This window comes from Aegilops tauschii, chromosome 7 (genome assembly GCF_002575655.3).
Source record: "Aegilops tauschii subsp. strangulata cultivar AL8/78 chromosome 7, Aet v6.0, whole genome shotgun sequence".
Classification (NCBI taxonomy): domain Eukaryota; kingdom Viridiplantae; phylum Streptophyta; class Magnoliopsida; order Poales; family Poaceae; genus Aegilops; species Aegilops tauschii.
In genome coordinates this window covers 547,127,661-547,148,551 of record NC_053041.3, presented here as the reverse complement: position 1 = coordinate 547,148,551, position 20,891 = coordinate 547,127,661, and the positions used below count along the sequence as shown (strand labels likewise).

Sequence of the window (20,891 nt, the reverse complement as noted above, 5' to 3'; positions counted from 1 at the left end):
TTTCCATCTATGGTGTCATAATTAACACTCTCTGTAAACTAACGGAGAATGTCGTACCTCTCTTGAGGCGACGGTTACGTGTTAATATAGGCAGGGGCATCTCCCTGATAAGCATACAATGCGGTTAAGATTACAACTTGATGACCAAGAAAGAGAGAGATAATATAGAGGTAAAGTAGTTACAACAATATAGCCTATCAACCTCTACCTAACTAGCCCGACTGTGATCTAGGCCGGTGCGGCCTTAGGCCATATGCAACATGTTGTTTAACACCCTCCCATAATCACAACTTGGACAAGTTGAGATTACGTTTAAATTCTTCAAAGCTTCTTGTAGGTAAGGCCTTGGTAAAACCATCAGCAGCTTGATCATGAGAATGAATAAACCGAATGTCCAGTTTCTTGGCAGCAACTCTTTCTCTGACAAAATGAAAATCTATTTTGATATGTTTGGTCCTTGCATGGAAAACTAAGTTAGCAGAAGGGTAGGTGGCACCAAGATTGTCACACCCTAAGCATGGGGCTTGTTTACACCGTATCCCAAGCTCTTTCAGCAAAGATTGAACCCAAATAATTTTTGGAGTAGCATTTGCTAGTGCCTTGTACCCTGCCTCTGTACTAGACCTAGACACAGTAGATTGTTTCTTGGCACACCAAGACATCAGATTTGGACCAAAAACACTGCAAAACCACCTGTTGAGCGTCTGTCATCTAGACAACCTACCCAATCAGAATCAGAGAATGCACTGACAAGAGTTGATGGCGACTCGCTAAATGTTAGTCCAATGGTCAAGTTATTTTTATAACATATCTAAGTATGCGCTTTGCAACTGTCAAATGTACTGTAGTGGGTGCATGAAGAAACTGACATACTTTGTTGACAACAAAGGAAATACCAGGCCTAGTCAGAGTTAAGTATTGCAATGCACCAACCATACTTTTGAACCTGGTGCTATCCTCTTGATTCAAGAGTTCTCCTTCTGACAAGGACAATTTTTCTGAGCTAGACAATGGTGTTGAAGCTGGCTTACAACCCTGCTCTAGCTACAAGATCAATTGCATACTTCTCTTAGGATAGGTGAAGATGATCTCCATCTCTCTTTCCTTCAATACCAAGAAAATAATGCAAGTCTCCTAGATCTTTAAGAGAAAACTCAGAGTTCAAATCCTTTAGTAGTCCTGTAATAGCCTCATCTGATGAACTTGTGAAAATGATATCATCAACATACACTAGAGGAATCAGCTACTTTGCCGTCTGCCACGGCGGACGGCAAAGGCATGAACGGCGGACGGCAAAGGCCTTTTGCAGTCAGCCGCGGACGGCAAAAGGCTCCGGCAAAGTAGGCTACGGCAAAGACCTACTTTGCCGTCTGCTTTCGGCGGCTGACGGCAAAGGCGCCTTTTCCGTCTGCCGCGGACGGCAAAGAAGCGGGCGGCAAAATGAGTAGTTTTAGTGTCTGTTAGGTGGCTAACGGCAGCCTTTGCCGTCCGCCAGCTGAGGGCAAAGGCTGCAGGCTCTTTGCCATCTGTTGGCAGATGGCAAAGAGACCAAATAGGCATTAATTCTGTTTCTTCTTATATCAATTCATTTTCACAGAAAATCAAACACACATATATATATGACCAATATAGCATATCCAACACATATTACCAATACTCATGAACACATATATATCCAACACATATCCAACACATGTTACCAATATATAGTCATGAACACATATATATCCAACACATATCCATGAACACATATCCAACAAATATTACAAGGAATGATCTAAAACTAAATATCTATTTTCCTAAAAAACTATCTTATTACTAAGATCTTCTCCGGATCTTCTTCTTTTCTTCCAACCTGCATAACAAAAACACTAAGAAAGAGAGAATGGGTTAGGAGTAGAAATGTAGCATTTCACTTGGTGAAATGCAATGCTGTAGGAGCCAGTACTTGAGATCAAGATAATCTTAGTTAAGATCCTGATTTTCAAAGTGATATTAATTATAAAGCCAAATAGAGTAAACCAATACCAAAGAGCCAAAGGACAGAACCAGCCAAGGACCCAATTAAGAAGCCACCACAATTAGCAGTAAGTTAAATGCCAACACAAAGACCACTATCAATACTAGCTCCAGGAATTAAGCCAACTAAAAACTAGTGATTAAAGCCAAAGATTAGACTTCATCACCACAATCAGTTTTGTCTAGTGACAATAGGTACATGTCACTGTGCAACGCCAAAAACAAAGCTACAGGAGGAGATATACATCACAACCAGCCAACCAGACCAAGTCCCAACACATCCAACCAACAGCAGCTTAGAAGAGATAACTATTAAGGAGAGCTACAGAAGACCTCAAGGTATACTTGAGGGATTATGTGCTCAGACAGCCTGGAAGTGCCAGGGCTAGTTCATCACAGCACAGGGATAGTCACATGTAAATTAAGCCTAAGAGAGGGGGGCTCAGACCAGCATCACTGCCCAAATCAGATGTAGTATCTGTCTTATCAGTAGAAAACTAGGAAAGTAACAGCCAAAACCAAGTATAGCATCTGTTCATAGGCTATTAGAAAGAGACAAATAGGAATAGCCAAACCAAGTGGTATCTGTTCATATCAGTATTAGAAGTAAAATAACTAAGAACAAGTGAGTATCCGTTCATGAGTAAAGTAACTGACCAAAGTAACAACTCCAGGATCAACTAAACAGAACAGAGCAGTACAGGAGTATATATACTTCACAAATACACATAGATGGTCACTGACCAAAACCTTGACACAGCAAGAATCCATCACAGAGAGCTCCAATACAAGTTGATGCTCATCTACAGCAGCTAACCACAGCTAATAGAGCCTCACATCCAACAAGATCAAGAGCTAGAGCTATGCATTAGAGAGATCAGGAGGGGAGCAAGGAGAAGCTCACCAAAAGAAGTTGTAGCCGAAGTAGGATGCAGCCACACCATCACTATGGTGTGACCAGCATCACAACCAACACCACCACAACAAGCCGGAGCTTGCCAGAGAGCACCACAACGGCGGCACCAGTGAGAGCACGGGCACGAAGGCGCCAACCAGGGGCACCGCAGCACGGAGGCGCCACCCAGGAGCACCACCGCGCCACGGCACATCTAGAGGGATAGTCACATGTAAATTAAGCCTAAGAGAGGGGGGCTCAGACCAGCATCACTGCCCAAATCAGATGTAGTATCTGTCTTATCAGTAGAAAACTAGGAAAGTAACAGCCAAAACCAAGTATAGCATCTGTTCATAGGCTATTAGAAAGAGACAAATAGGAATAGCCAAACCAAGTGGTATCTGTTCATATCAGTATTAGAAGTAAAATAACTAAGAACAAGTGAGTATCCGTTCATGAGTAAAGTAACTGACCAAAGTAACAACTCCAGGATCAACTAAACAGAACAGCAGTACAGGAGTATATATACTTCACAAATACACATAGATGGTCACTGACCAAAACCCTGACATAGCAAGAATCCATCACAGAGAGCTCCAATACAAGTTGATGCTCATCTACAGCAGCTAACCACAGCTAATAGAGCCTCACATCCAACAAGATCAAGAGCTAGAGCTATGCATTAGAGAGATCAGGAGGGGAGCAAGGAGAAGCTCACCAAAAGGAGTTGTAGCCGAAGTAGGATGCAGCCACACCATCACTATGGTGTGACCAGCATCACAACCAACACCACCACAACAAGCCGGAGCTTGCCAGAGAGCACCACAACGGCGGCACCAGTCAGAGCACGGGCACGAAGGCGCCAACCAGGGGCACCGCAGCACGGAGGCGCCACCCAGGAGCACCATCGCGCCATGGCACATGTAGCAACACCGGAGGATCCTCACGGCGACCGGAGCAACACCGGAGCCAGGCCGGCGATGTGGTGGCCAAAACCCTAGCCGCAGGGGAGGGTCACGCGTGGTCGCAGGAGGACGCAGTGGGGCGGGTGGGCCGGCGACGTGGGCGGGGCCGGGCGGCGCGTGGCGGGGCGTCGGCGGGTGGGGTGGGGGCGAAGGGGTGGTGTGGGCTGCTCCGGGAGGCGGGGGAGGCGCCGGACGGCGCCGGGCGGCGGGTGGCAGGGCGACACCGGGCAGCGGGTGGCGGGGGCGGCGCCGGGCAGCTGGTGGCGGGGCGGGGGCGGCGCCGGGCGGCGGGGCGGGTTCGGCGGCGGGTGTGGATCTGGTGGGCGTCGGGGAGGAGAGAGGGGGAGAAGAGATAACAGGCGGGGGGGGGGGGTGGGTGTGGATCTGGTGGGCGTCGGGGAGGAGAGAGGGAGAGAAGAGATAACGGGCGGGGGGGGGGGGGGCGGTGGGTGTGGATTTGGTTTGCCGTCCGCCGTTTTGTCTAGCAGACGGCAAAGAGGGGGCATTTTTTTTCGTAAATGGCTCGTTAGTGGGGGGCCACCTCTCTCTTTGCCGTCCGCCAGCTGACGGCAAAGATTCTTTGCCGTCCGCCAGCTGACGGCAAAGATTCTTTGCCGTCTGCCAGCTGACGGCAAAGATTCTTTGCCGTCCGCCAGCTGACGGCAAAGAAGTGACTGATGGCAAAGGCCTGTTTTGCCGTCTGCCATTTCTTTGCCGTCTGCTTTTGGGTAGCTGACGGCAAAGACCTTCTTTGCCATCTGCTAGCAGACGGCAAAGAGCTGGCAGATGGCAAATTAGTTGATTCCAGTAGTGATATATAAGCACAAATATAGAGGTTTCGACTTATTATAAATAAACAATGAGGTGTCAGACTTGGAGGGAGCAAACCCAAGTTCTTGGAGCTTGGAGCTCAACCTGGAATACCATGGTCAGGAGCTTGCTTTAGTCCATATAAGGCCTTATCAAGCTTGCAAACATGAAGGGGTTTATTTCTGTCCTCAAACCAGGAGGTTTTCTCATGAACACTTCCTCTTCCAGAACACCATGAAGAAACGCATTCTGCACATCTAGCTGTCGTAGGCTCCATCCCCTCGATACGGCAATAGACAAAATAAGACGAAGTGGCAGCTTTTACAACAGGACTGAATGTGTCCTCCTAGTCTATGCCGTATCTTTGCTTAAAGCTCTTTTCATATAGTCTAGCTTTATAGCGATCTATGGTTCCATCAGATTTCTTTTTGATTCTAAAGGACCATTTACAATCAATCGCATTTTTACCTTTGCCTTGACATGCAGGAACTAAGTGCCAAGTTCTATTTTTGTGGAGCGCCATGTATTCATCTTCCATAGCCTTCTGCCACCGTGGATCATTCAAGGCTTTTGCAACAGTATGTGGTGTACGCGGCTCATTTGTGTTACAAGCATATCCAAATTTTGCTATATGTTTGTAATTTTTGGGTTGGATTACTCCCTTTTGAAGCCGTGTCTGGGGTGGTGAAGAGACCGGCATAGAGATCCCATGCTTGGAGAGGACCAGTTGGACGGGGCCGACCGAGCCGGGTCTTTTGTGGCCGGAGGACATGTCGCAAGGAAGGAGGGCAGCGCAGAGGATCCCGCGCATGCGCCCGCATCAGTAGCAGGCTCATGATGAGTTGATGATGAGGTGGCCCCAGCGGAATCTGTGCGGGACTCCGAGCCCTTGTCCCGCCGTGATGCACGCCGCGTGTAGTAGTGCAGTTTGGCACCGAACGGACCAAGCACGGGCGGCTTGTGATGGGGCCACATGGCGTTCGGTGATAGGCACAGGGCGACACTGGCGGCTGATTGGCGCGGGGCTGATGCAGCTCAGAGCCCAAGGCAGATTCGTCTGACGCGTGCGACACAAATCCCGCGGGGAATTGTGGGCCAGTCCTGCAGGGTGGAGATCCCGAAGCTGATGCGCCCTGATCCCGAGGCTGATTCGCCTCTGTTCTGCTGCTGCTATGTCAAGTGGACATAAAATGATGATTCTGGCCGATTCCTGCACAAATTTTTTATGTTGCATCACAACACTCATGTTCATCATTAGTAGGAGGATTAGTCAACAATTGATCATCAGTATTTAAATCATCTCCATTGTTAATGCCGGTGAGATGAGATGGTAAAAGAAGAATTTCTTTTTGAAGAAGGGCACCCACATTTGGATGAAGATGTGCAAAGGGAAAACAGTTTCATCAAATACAACGTCACGAGAAATGTAGACACGACCAGTGGATACATCAAGGCATTTTACACCTTTGTGTTGTGGACTTTAACCCAGAAAAACACATTGTTTTGATCGGAACAGGAGTTTGCGATTGTTGTAAGGGAGAAGATTGGGCCAACAAGGACATCCAAACACTTGTAACGATGTGTAATCAGGTTTGGTGTGAAGGACGCATTCTACCAGAGTTTCATTGTTGATGACACGACTAGGCAACATATTGATAAGATGAACTGCAGTAAGAAAAGCTTCATCCCAGAATTTTAATGGCATGGAAGCAACAACAAGCAAAGTTAGGCCTACTTCAACAATGTGTCTATGCTTATGTTCAGCAGATTTGTTATGCTGATGAGCATGGGGACATGACGCATGATGAGATATGACAATCTGTTGAAAAAAGTTGAAAAAAGGAGTTTAGGTTTCTGTACTCCCCTCCCCAATCAGATTGGAGGGCTAGAATTTTACAATCAAATTTTATTTCTACGAGTGCTTGGAAGTTGTGAAAAACTTGAATACATCAGATCTCTTTTTGATGAGATAGATCCAAGTATATTTGCTATAGTCATCGATGAACCTCACGTAATAGGTGTGCCTACCAACAGAGGTAGGGGCAGGACCCCAAACATCAGAAAATATGAGTTCAAGAGGTTTGTGGAAACACTTGTAGACACAGGATAAGGTAATTGATGACTCTTAGCACGTTGACATGAATCACAAATTGTTTCACAACTATGCTCACTAACAAATGGGAGCTTATTCTTCGTAAGCACTTGCTCGATTAAAGCAAAAGATGCATGTCCTAATCTATCATTTCACCGTGTTGAAGAGACTTTGGTGACACCATAGGCTTGTTTATTCAATCTCCTAAGCTCCAGAATCAACGGGTAAAGCCCTCGAACGCATCTACCTCGATAAAGGATTTTCTTCGTGACCTGATCCTTGATCAAAAGGAAAAATGGATGAAATTCGAGGAATACATGATTGTCAATGGCAATGCGATGAACAGAATGGAGATTTTTTGAAGCACTAGGAACATGCAAAAAAGGGAATATTTTTAAGTACTAAATGACCAACGTGGCCAATGCTCATAGCTTCTTCATTGGTAGTATGAACTTGGTCTTGCCCACGATATTTCTCACGTACGGTCACCTTTTCCAGCCCGCTCGTGATCTGGTCCATCGTGCCGGTGTCCACATACCAATTGGTATCGATGCCATAGGAGCCATCTTCTGCCCCCGCGACCTTCTCATCTTGGGAAGATTCACCATTTTCCTCGTAGCTGTACCAGCAGTCCCGTGCAGTGTGACCCAGCTTGCCACAGATTTGGCACCGCGGGACGTCAGGACTTGCACGACGCTTGCCACCGCGGCGTCCCTTGCTGTTGTTGTTGGAGGGCCGCCCGCCGCCGCCACGTGAGGGGTTGCCACCGTTGTTGTTTCCGCCACCCGACGGCTTGCCCTTGTCGCGCTGCGGTCCACGGTAGGGCGATGAGCCGCCGCGGCCGCATCCGCGAGAGGCTGCATTGACGGAGGACTTGAAGCCCCCATCAGATCCCGTCGCGCTATAGAGAGCGAGGCATTGATCGAAGTTGCTCATCTGAGCGTAGAGGTCGTCGATGCTGATGGTGTCGGTGCGGGCATTGTTGGCAGAGACGAGGGCCGATACTCCATGTCGAGGCCGGCGGTGATGTGGGAGACAAGCTCATCATCATTGATCGGTTTCCCGGCAGCTGCGAGCTCATCTGCGAGCGACCTCATGTGCGCGAAGTAGGCAGCCACTCACTGCGTCCCCTTCTGCGCCGTGGAGAGCGCAACTCGGATGTTGTTGACGCAAGCTCTAGACTGCGATGAGAACATGTGGGCGATGGCTGCCCAGAGCTCGTCCAGCGTGGCTATGGACGTGAACTGCATGAGGACTTCTTTGGTGATGGTATTGAGCAAGTATCCGAATACATGATGCCTTCTCTGAACCAGATCAGATGGATAGGATTGAGCATTTTCTCCTCCTTCCCGTCTTTGTCCTTCGTGGTGAGGAACTTGACGGGCTCCAGCGTAGTTCCGTCGACGTAGCCGAAGTAGCCAACTCCCCTCAGCTGCGGTGTCACCTGCGCACGCCACAGAACGTAGTTGGTGCGGGCAAGCTTCTCGGCGACCAGTCCGGGAAGGGTGGTCTGGACGGTGCTTGAGGAGGACGACATGGTTGGCTATTGGTTTTGCTAGATGTATTGGATAGAGGAGGCTCTGATACCATGTAAACGAGTGGAGAACGTCATACCTCTCTCGAGGCGATGGTTACGTGTTAATATAGGTAGGGGCATCTCCCTGATAAGCATACAATGCGGGTCAGATTACAACTTGATGACCAAGATAGAGAGAGATAAGATAGAGGTAGAGTAGTTACAACAATATAGCCTATTAACCTCTACCTAATTAGCCCGGCTGTGATCTAGGCCGGTGCACCCTTAGGCCATATGCAACATGTTGTTTAACACTTTCCCGCATTCATTTAAGTAGAAAGGATCCGACGGATATTTTTTACTGGACACAGAGACCCAGCTTTCGGTTTTCGTCAGAGGAGGAACATAGAAGCTTGTTGCCACAAGAAAGTGCGAGTTTCTCAAAATTACTTTTGTCACTTGTGACAAACAACTACTTCTTGATGACACTTGATAAAGACTCGTCCCATAAACAAATGTGTGCTCTGATCAGTCATAACACACATGCTATATGAGGATCATCAGCTTGATCAGTCACTTGTTCCTCTGTTCCAAAGTCCCGAACCCTTGTGCATGAATTAATCAAATGTAAAATCAAGGAAAAATAGATTTATTTTATCGAATATGCCTCTTTATACGGATGACCAATTGCTTAAATCTTTCCCTCTTGACATCAATACAAGGGGCTGAAGTGGAAAAGTACAATTCTTGGTTTTGAAACAAGACCACATGAAAAGCATGCCTTATATTTAATTCTAATATAAGAGATGACAGTCAGTTTCAGCACTCTACTTTCTATCTATTATGCAAGTTTAAAGGACCTATCACACTTTTTTATAGCTAAGGACCTATCATACTAAAAGTCAAGTTTATGGACCAAATGGTACAACCGAACCAATTCAAGGAACTCTGGTTTATCATTATTTGCTACTTTCTAGCGATTTGTAGTTTTTCACGGTACATGGAAGCATGCCTTTGGCAAAACATTCATCAATGCAAAATAATGAAACTTTTTATGTACCTACATCTTCAGAATACCAAAAGCTTGAGCTGATGCCGAAAGGTTGAAAGTATTATATTATTAGAACTAGTTGATACACTCATGTACAACAACTACAAGAATTCTGGGAACCATTATTTTTTCTATTTGTAAAGGTCAACTGCCAAACTGTATCACTATTTGTTTGTGGTAGTGTACCCACCCTTATCATTTTGTAGTTTAATAATTTCACTTTGAAAGTGGTGTTTTATAACAGAAAGTCTGAAGCTTCCACTTCTTCAGGTTTGCTGTCATGAGATTATGCAAGATGGTCAGCATCGTCTCAATCTCTTAGGAATGTACGAGCTTACTCAGCCCGTGGGACTTGCTACCGCAATGAATCAGCTTACGGATGAAGCAACAATTTTTTTGCTTGTACCAACCAGGTACTTCACTATATATATTTTCTATGGATGCAATCATTGGGCCAGAACAGCTTATTTTGCCGATGTAATGATAGCCTGTGGAACTAAAACCACAGTTGGTGCGAAGGAGATAGTAATCTTTGATGCGTTCTAGAGAGAACATGGTTAGCCTTCATCTATCATTTGTTGCTGAATATATATTGAGAGAATATAAACACTGATTTACCATGTAGAGACATGAATACTTATAATTTAAGGTGGAAACTTGCAGTGCACCCAACCTCAGTTGCCCTATCTGAAAGTGTTATTTTTCCAAACTCAACGTAGCACGGGAGACAAAAAGGACAAAACCATTGCTGAAAGTGAAAGGCCAAATTTTGTTCCTGAGTTGGGTTTGAATTCTTGTAACCTGGTAGATATATGTTCTGTCTATGTCCATGAATTTTTGTCATGATTTTCTAAAACTTCTACATAGAGTTACTGAGAATGGGTGCACCACAAGCATTGGTGCACCATATGTTTTCATAATTTGCCAATGGTACACCGGGATGGCTACTTTAAGTCCTATTTGGACTGATGCAATGGTGATGGTCAAATTCAAACACTTGCACATCTCCAGGACATGATAGATGAGGCTCTGTAGGATGTATTAATTCATTATGTGTAGAGGTGCACTAAAGTTGTGTATGTCCTGAGCCAACCATTTCACATTACTTGATTTTGATGGTGTAAGACTTGTCAAATTAGTGACCAGTATCAGTGACTTGGATTCTACCAGTCTATACAAGTCTTTTGGGTGCAAGGGTGTGCCACTGGCAGGTTATTCAGTTGTATCCACCCACTAAAGTTGTTATAGAGAGTGGGTACGGCCATATCTAGTGGGTACAATGTAGAGGTCAGGAGAGATGGTGGGCATAGACAGGGGCATAAGGAGATGGGAGACAAATCAAATGAGATGACAAAGATTAATGGAGGGGGGCACAAACCAGTGTAATCTGATTACACTGGACCTGATTATGCTTAACTCGAACCAAACAAAAACTAATGTATTCAGACCTCACCATCATCAGGTTACATTATAACACCGAACCAAACAACTCCTAAGGGGGAGGAGAGACCAATGAAGCAGCGACAGAGGGAGAACTCTGAGGCCAAAGGAAGTACAGATATGGTGGAGAGTGGGATGGATAGATCATATCTCTCCCCTATGAGCTCGAGCGGTATACACCATAGCAACATCATGACAAACTCTAGCCTACTTTATTGTGGGGTGTGTTATTCCGTCAACTGTTCTAATACTACAATCTTCTTCTTCTTTGCGGTGAGAGAGAAAATATAGAAAGGCTAGAAATTACTGGTGTTGGTGAGCCATCTGGGCGTGGACTAGGATTTAGCTATGTGCTAGTAACTACAAAAGCACATGTCTCCAATTCATCTCATAAGAAGTCGACTGCAGCCAAAGGTGAAGGAAATATGCCCTAGAGGCAATAATAAAGTTCTTCTTTATATTTCCTTATATCATGATAAATTTTTATTATTCATGCTAGAATTGTATTAACCGGAAACTTAGTACATGTGTGAATACATAGACAAACAGAGTGTGACTAGTATGCCTCTACTTGACTAGCTCGTTGAATCAAAGATGGTTAAGTTTCCTAGCCATAGACATGAGTTGTCATTTGATTAACGGGATCACATCATTAGAGAACGATGTGATTGACTTGACCCATTCCGTTAGCTTAGCACCTGATCGTTTAGTATGTTGCTATTGCTTTCTTCATGATTTATACATGTTCCTATGACTATGAGATTATGCAACTCCCGAATACCTGAGGAACACCTTGTGTGCTATCAAATGTCACAATGCAACTGGGTGATTATAAAGATGCTCTACAGGTGTCTCCGAAGGTGTTTGTTGGGTTAGCATAGATCGAGATTAGGATTTGTCACTCCGAGTATCGGAAAGGTATCTCTGGGCCCTCTCGGCAATGCACATCACTATAAGCCTTGCAAGCAATGTGACTAATGAGTTAGTTGCGGGATGATGCGTTACGAAACGAGTAAAGAGACTTGCCGGTAACGAAATTGAACTAGGTATTGAGATACCGACGATCGAATCTCGGGCAAGTAACATACCGATGACAAAGGGAACAACATATGTTGTTATGCGGTTTGACCGATAAAGATCTTCGCAGAATATGTAGGAGCCAATATGAGCATCCAGGTTCCGCTATTGGTTATTGATCGGAGACGTGTCTCGGTCATGTCTACATAGTTCTCGAACCCGTAGGGTCCGCACGCTTAACGTTCGATGACGATCGGTATTATGAGTTTATGTGTTTTGATGTACCGAAGGTAGTTCGGAGTCCCGGATGAGATCGGGGACATGACGAGGAGTCTCGAAATGGTTGAGATGTAAAGATCGATATATTGTACGACTATATTCGGACATCGGAAAGGTTCCGAGTGATTCGGGTATTTATCGGAGTACCGGAGAGTTACGAGAATTCGCCGGGGAGTATATGGGCCTTATTGGGCTTTAGGGGGAGAGAGAGAGGAGCTGTCTAGGGCAGGCCGCACGCCCCCCAAGGCCTAGTCCGTATTGGACTAGGGGGAGGGGCGGCGCCCCCTCCTTCCTTCTCTTGTCTCTTCCCCTTCCTTCTCTCCTACTCCTACTACTTGGAAGGGGGAATCCTACTCCCGGTGGGAGTAGGACTCCCCAGGACGCGCCATAGTAGAGGGCCGGCCCTCCCCCTCCTCCACTCCTTTATATACGGGGGCGGGGGCCACGCCATGGACACACAAGTTGATTAGTTGATCTTTTAGCCGTGTGCGGTGCCCCCCTCCACCATAATCCACCTCGGTCATATCGTAGCGGTGCTTAGGCAAAGCCCTGCGTCGGTAGCATCATCAACACCGTCATCACACCGTCGTGCTGACGGAAATCTCCCTCGAAGCTCTGCTGGATCGTGAGTTCGTGCGACGTCACCGAGCTGAACGTGTGCTGAACTCGGAGGTGCCGTGTGTTCGGTACTTGGATCGGTCGGATCGTGAAGACGTACGACTACATCAACCACATTGTCATAACGCTTCCGCTTACGGTTTACGAGTGTACATGGACGACACATTCCCCTCTCGTTGCTATGCATCACCATGATCTTGCGTGTGCGTTGGAGTTTTTTTGAAATTATTACGTTCCCCAACAGTGGCATCCGAGCCAGGTTTATGCGTAGATGTTATATGCACGAGTAGAACATAAGTGAGTTGTGGGCGATACAAGTCATACTTCTTACCAGCATGTCATACTTTGATTCGGCGGTATTGTTGGATGAAGCGGCCCGGACCGACATTACGCATACGCTTACGCGAGACTGGTTCTACCGACGTGCTTCGCACACAGGTGGATGGCGGGTGTCAGTTTCTCCAACTTTAGTTGAATCGTGTGTGGCTGCGCCCGGTCCTTGTGAAGGTTAAAACAACACTAACTTGACGAAATATCGTTGTGGTTTTGATGCGTAGGTAAGAACGGTTCTTGCTCAGCCGTAGCAGCCACGTCAAACTTGCAACAATAAAGTAGAGGACGTCTAACTTGTTTTTGTGGGGCATGCTGTGATGTGATATGGTCAAGACATGATGCTAAAATTTATTGTATGAGATGATCATGTTTTGTAACGAAGTTATCGGCAACTGGCAGGAGCCATATGGTTGTCACTTTATTGTATGCAATGCAATCACCCTTTAATTGCTTTACTTTATCACTAAGCGGTAGCGATAGTCGTAGTAGCAATAGTTGGCAAGACGACAACGATGCTTCGATGGAGATCAAGGTGTCAAGCCAGTGATGATGGTGATCATGACGGTGCTTTGGAGATGGAGATCAAAGGCACAAGATGATGATGGCCATATCATATCACTTATATTGATTGCATGTGTGTTTATCTTTTATGCATCTTATTCTGCTTTGATTGACGGTAGCATTATAAGATGATCTCTCACTAAATTTCAAGGTACACGTGTTCTCCCTGAGTATGCACCGTTGCCAAAGTTCGTCGTGCCGAGACACCACGTGATGATTGGGTGTGATAAGCTCTACGTTCACATACAACGGGTGCAAGCCAGTTTTGCACATGCAGAAATACTTGGGTTAAACTTGATAAGCCTAGCATATGCAGATATGGCCTCGGAACACTGAGACTGAAAGGTCGAGCGTGAATCATATAGTAGATAGGATCAACTTAGTGATGTTCACCATTGAAAACTACTCCATCTCACGTGATGATCGGACATGGTTTAGTTGATTTGGATCAGGTGATCACTTAGATGATTAGAGGGATGTCTATCTAAGTAGGAGTTCTTAAGTAATGTGATTAATTGAACTTTAATTTATTATGAACTTAGTCCTGGTAGTATTAGCATATCTATGTTGTAGATCAATAGCTCGCGTTTAGCTCCCCTATTTTATTTTTGATATGTTCCAAGAGAAAACTAAGTTGAAAGATGTTAGTAGCAATGATGCGGATTGGATCCATGATCTGAGGATATCCTCATTGCTGCACAGAAGAATTATGTCCTTGATGCACCGCTAGGTGACAGACGGATTGCAGGAGCAAATGCAGGCGTTATGAACGCTTGGCAAGCTCGATATGATGACTACTTGATAGTTTAGTGCACCATGCTTTATGGCTTAGAATCGGGGCTTCAAAGACGTTTTTTGAAACGCCACGGAACATATGAGATGTTCCAAGAGTTGAAATCAGTATTTCAGACTCATGCCCAAGTCGAAAGGTATGAGACCTTTGACAAGTACATTGCCTATGTGACATCCCAAATTTTCAATTTGGAATGTTATACATTAGATCATCATCCATAACATATTTTTATTGCATTTTGTTTTGCGATCCTAGAAATTCTACGCAACTCAAGGACCCACGGAGAGAGTTGGGGATTTCGTTATTTTTATATTTGGGTTTCTCAAATTTTGAAAATAGGATCATTTGTTTTAATTATTTTTCTCTCCGAAAATATTTCATATCAAATATATGAGAGGGGATAATATGACTTCTCCAAAAATAATGAAATATTGGAGGAAAAATATTAAAAACAAATATTTGATTTTATTTGAATTAGGAAAAATACGCATTTTTCAAAATTGCATTTTAGGCCCAAATAAATGTTCATCTTGTCCGGCTAGATTTTAGAGGACGGGGAAAATTTATTTCGGGAGTTTTGGAGTCCGTTTAGTATTACTTTTCCTACTTTTTCTGCACGCCCGATTTATATATATATATATATATAAACGAACCGACTCGGGCCGCCGTGGGCGACCCGGACTCTGCCTCGCCAGCCCACCCCAGCCCACGCCGCCCCTAACCCTAACCCTAGCCCCGAGCCGCCGCCGCCGCCGCTGCGAGCCGCCGCCGACCGCCGTCGCGGCCGATCGCCGCCGCCCTGCCGGAGCTGACCGCCGCCGCCCCTTGACCCGCCGCCGCCGCCCGTTGAACCGCCGCCGCCGCCGTTGACCCGCCGGAGGTAGTCACCACCGCCGCCGCGGTTTTTTTAGGAACCCGGTTTATTTTTTATATAGATTGGTTTAGTTTTTTTCGGTTTATTTTTTCGCCGACGTTTGTCCGTACGTTCGTTTTAACAAACGGTTTTCGTCGTTTAACCGCAGACAGCGAACGTTCGTTCGTCAGCCTGTTCGTCAATTTTTCTTTTTCTCGGATTTTTCGCGATTATTTTCGATCGCGATTTCCGATCTGTTTTTCGTTTTAGTATAACTTTTCGCTCGTTCATCGGAATCAGGCGATTCAAGCGCCTAGAGTTTCGTCTCGAGACCCTCTTTCTGATTAACCAACTCAACCAAGTTTTTGCTACTGTAAAATTTGACTTAGGTCCAGATTAGTAAACGAAGCTTGTTTCTTTCGCCGTGTGAGTTTCGTTGCTTCGTTCGATTTGATTCTTTTTGCAAACCGGAGTTCTTAAGTTGAACTTTCTGTTTAGATCTCTTATTTTGAGTTTTATCCGTGCACCCTTGCTTCATTGCTTATGTATGTATTGTTTGTTTGCGATAGAGTACCCGGAGTGCGAAGCATGCTACTACGAGTCTCTAGGTTTCACGGATCATCAGCAAGGCAAGTAACACTTTGATCATACCTCTTTACCACCCAGTTTTATTACATTAGATCAATCCTCAAACTATTGCATGTTTAGGATCTGATTAAAATGCGGGTTTTGGGAAGTAGTTGAGGTAGTACCTATTGCCCTGTTTATATCAAACCATTGGGAGTAACTTCTACGTTTGCTTATATTGCTATGCTATGCTCGTAGACGTGGATTGGGTTTGAGTGAATTTTTCCATGACAGATGTGAGATTGTTAATTAATGGTTCAACTTAAGGTGGCTACTTTAATTTACATCTGGGTGGATTGAGGCACCTGGAGAACCCAGTGTTGCCTGTATTTTTGGATATCCCGGAGTACCCGTGTGATCATCCTATGGACCGCCACCCAGACTCAAAGGGATCCGGAGATTATTCATACTAGAAACTTCTGTGTGCATCCACAAGCTATTATGGGCTCTAGCATAGTTGATTAAGTCGTGTGAACTCTTAAAGTGGTAGACTAGCAGATGTAGGGGAAAGTAGGTGTAACTTTCTACCCATCGTAAGGTGCTAACGCTTTTGAAAGACTGTGTCTCGGTCATCCGTTTCTCAAACACCATGTAGTGCGAGAAATCAAGCGAAGGCGATCAAGTCTTGTGGGGAAAAGTGCGCAAACCTCTGTAGAGTGGACAATCTAATTATGGTTAGCCGTGTCCCCGGTTATGGACATCTTGAGTATCTAGTTCTTGGATTATCATGTGAATCTCATCATCATGTTACTTAATTTAATTTGATTGGGTTAATCACGTTATAATTGGGATTGAGTTGGAGGTACCTTCTCAATGTTTAACAACCACCATGATAATTAAATAAAATTTATTCCTTTTGGTAGGGAAAAATTGGCTTTTCGCAAAACTGTAACCATAGAGCTTTCCACCAGCCAAATATGCATGTAGTGATAGCATTATTCTGTTCATTACTCTCTATGTGTTACATTGCCAGCATATTCCATGTGCTGACCCGTTTTCGGGCTGCAACGTATCATGTTGCAGACTTTTCAGACGATGAGTAAGGTGCCATAGGTCGTGGTCTTATACTCAGTGATGCCGTTGGAGTTGATGGACTCACTTTATCTTCCAAGCCTTCCGCTGTTAACGTTTTTAGATGGCCTTAAGCCGTATTTATTGAATTAAGTTCTCTTTTGAGACATTCGATGTAATAAGTGTGTGATTGCTACTCTGTTATAAATCCTTCTAATACTGTGCGTGTCAGCATTACCGATCCAGGGATGACACTGATGCACAGAGACTAGACTGTTTGAGGTCTGGTCGCTACAAAGATGGTATCAGAGCACACGCTGACTGTAGGACATGACCACTAAGCTAAAGCCCTAGATTACTACTCTCTTCTCATTTCTGACTCCTCTCCTCTCTTCCACTCTTTTAGGATGGCGGATGCAAGGAACAAGTTCGCGCAACCGGATGAGGATACACCTTTTGAACGACACTTGAAGGAAGTTACTAAGTACCTGAACATCGGAATACCAAGCTTCACCGGAACCTACAACGCCACACTACCAGAAGAGGAGCGCTGGATGATTCAAGTTCAAGTTCCAAGAAGGACGTTCATGCCAGTCACTGAGCCCATAGAATTTTCCTTTGATGCACCAACCTGGAGTCTAGGAAAGAGCATGGCATCCCACATCACCATGGGACGCATTGGAGAAGTGTACCACAATGATCTCAAGGATACTATCTATCAGATTTGTGGGCGCCGAGACGAGCAATGGGAGATGATCAGTACCAGGAAGGATAGATCTATTGCAGCTTTCATTCAGGAGTTAAACCAGCACATTCGTCGCCAGGAGAACCAGATGTGCGCAGACATGATAGAACTGAAGAAGGCCAAGACAAGGATCATGGAACTGGAGGAAGAACTCAAGGCTACACGCGATGGATATGAGGAGGAAATCGCAACATTGTTGGAGAAGAATGACGACCTGATAAAGAAGCTAGGAGTTTTCATGGGAGACCCAGCTCCAGGAGGAGATGATGACGATTCTCTAGGTTTCACGGATCATCAGCAAGGCAAGTAACACTTTGATCATACCTATTTACCGCCCAGTTTTATTGCGTTAGATCAATCCTCAAACTATTGCATGATTAGGATCTGATTAAAATGTGGGTTTTGGGAAGTAGTTGAGCAGTACCTATTACCCTGTTTATATCAAACCATTGGGAGTTACTTCTACGTTTGCTTATATTGCTATGCTATGCTCATAGACGTGGATTGGGTTTGAGTGAATTTTTCCATGACAGATGTGAGATTGTTAATTAATGGTTCAACTTAAGGTGGCTACTTTAATTTACATCTGGGTGGATTGAGGCACCTAGAGAACCTAGTGTTGCCTGTATTTTTGGATGTCCCGGAGTACCCGTGTGATCCTCCTATGGATCGCCACCCAGACTCAAAGGGATCATGAGATTATTCATACTAGAAACTTCCATGTGCATCCACAAGCTATTATGGGCTCTAGCATAGTTGATTAAGTCGTGTGAACTCTTACAGTGGTAGACAAGCAGATATAGGGGAAAGTAGGTGTAACTGTCTACCCATCGTAAGGTGCTAACGCATCTGATAGACTGTGTCTCGGTCATCCGTTTCTCAAACATCATGTAGTGCGAGAAATCAAGCGGAGGCGATCGAGTCTTGTGGGGAAAAGTGCGCAAACCTCTGCAGAGTGTACAATCTAATCATGGTTATCCGTGTCCCCGGTTATGGACATCTTGAGTATCTAGTTCTTGGATTATCATGTGAATCTCATCATTATGTTACTTAATTTAATTTGATTGTGTTAATCGCGTTCTTAATTGGGATTGAGTTGGAGGTACCTTCTCAATGTTTAACAACCACCATGATAGTTAAATAAAATTTATTCCTTTGTGGTAGGGAAAAATTGGCTTTTCGGAAAACTGTAACCATAGAGATTTCCACCAGCCAAATATGCATGTAGTGATAGCATTATTCTGTTCATTACTCTCTATGTGTTACGTTGCCAGCATATTCCATGTGCTGACCCGTTTTCGGGCTGCAACGTATCATGTTGCAGACTTTTCAGACGACGAGTAAGGTGCCATAGGTCGTGGTCTTATACTTAGTGATGTCGTTGGAGTTGATGGACTCACTTTATCTTCCAAGCCTTCCGCTGTTATCGTTTTTAGATGGCCTTAATCCGTATTTATTGTATTAAGTTCTCTTTTGAGACATTCGATGTAATAAGTGTGTGATTGCTACTCTGTTATAAATCCTTCAAGTATTGTGCGTGTCAGCATTACCGATCCAGGGATGACACTGATGCACAGAGACTAGACTGTTTGAGGTCTGGTCGCTACAGCCTACAAGATGGAGGAGAATAGCTCAGCTAGTGAGCATGTGCTCAGAATGTCTGAGTACTTGAAAGCACAAGTGCTCCTTGGGTGATTTTGGTAATTAATAACAACATATCTCTTGTTGGACTAATGCTTCTACCTAGTATGTTTCAGATAAATTCAACAATGGAGTGGCATGGACTAGAGGATGTGGAACCCCTTCAAAATGCTGAAGAAAAAGGATTGGCTCAAGCTCAAAGCTCAGGACTCCACTTTTTCCATTTTAGTGATCCAAGATCACATTGAGTCCATAGGAAAGCCAATACTATTAAGAGGGGATGAGGTGTTGCTTAATGGCTTGCTTGCTCAAAGTGCTTAGTGATATGCTCCAAAGCCCTCAACTACTTTCTCACATCCACATATGTCCCAAACCAAAAGTCAAACTCGGTCCCACCGAAAATTTCTATCCGGCGCCACCGAGTTCAATTGACATAGCCACTGCCAGAAACCCTAATCAATTCGGTCTCACCAATGGGATCTCGGTCTCACCGAGATGGGCTTGCAAACTCTCTGTTCCCTATAGCAATATTTTCGGTCCCACCGAGATATGCAATCGGCCACACCGAGTTTGCTTGGCCAACTCTCTGTTTTGCTTATTACCCAAATCGGTCCCACCGAGTTTGAGTAATCGGTCAAACCGAGATGAGGATTTACCCTAACCCTAGCACATCGGTCCCACCGAGTTGATCCATTCGGTCCCATCGAAATGCCTAACGGTCACATTTTGAACTAAATCAGTCCGACCGAGTTTCATGATTCGGTCCCACCGAGTTTGGTTATTTGTGTGTAACGGTTAGATTTTGTGTGGAGGCTATATATTCCCCCCCCCCACCTAGTCTTCATTCGTGGAGAGAGCCATCAGAACATGCCTACACTTCCAACATACATTTTCTGAGAGAGAACCACCTACACTTGTGTTGAGGTCAAGATATTCCATTCCAACCACATAAATATTGATCTCTAGCCTTCCCTAAGTTGCTTTCCACTCAAATCATCTTTCCACCAAATCCTATCCTATGAGAGAGAAGTTGAGTGTTGGGGAGACTATCATTTGAAGCACAAGTGCAAGGAGTTCATCATCAACACACCATCTATTACCTCTTGGAGAGTGGTGTCCCCTAGATTGGCTAGGTGTCACTTGGGAGCCTCCGACAAGATTGCGGAGTTGAACCAAGGAGTTTGTAAGGGCAAGGAGATCGCCTACTTCGTGAAGATCTACCCGAGTGAGGCAAGTCCTTCGTGGGCGACGGCCATGGTGGGATAGACAAGGTTGCTTATTCGTGGACCCTTCGTGGGTGGAGCCCTCCGTAGACTCGCGCAACCGTTACCCTTCGTGGGTTGAAGTCTCCATCAACGTGGATGTACGATAGCACCACCTATCGGAACCACAGATAAAAAATCTCCGTCTCTCCAAATTGCGTTTGCACACTCCAATCCCATCACTTTACATTCTTGCAATTTGCATGCTTTACTTTCCACTGCTCATATACTCTTGTCATGCTTTCTTGATATGTATTGTGAATGATTAAACTTGTGCCAAAACTCCACATCAACTTAAGGAAATTAAAAACTGCAACTTTTCTTGATTAGAGTCTATTCACCCCCCCCCCTCTAGACACCTCT

At 45.1% G+C, this 20,891-nt stretch overlaps 1 non-coding gene across 1 annotated transcript; it reads right to left on the bottom strand.

The window, feature by feature from the left end:
- Nucleotides 1–7,701: 7,701 nt before the first annotated feature.
- Nucleotides 7,702–7,839, bottom strand: LOC120970140 (small nucleolar RNA Z247). The gene has a single exon (XR_005764885.1). It is a non-coding gene; the product is annotated as a small nucleolar RNA Z247 (small nucleolar RNA).
- Between the last annotated feature and the right edge of the window lie 13,052 nt (nucleotides 7,840–20,891).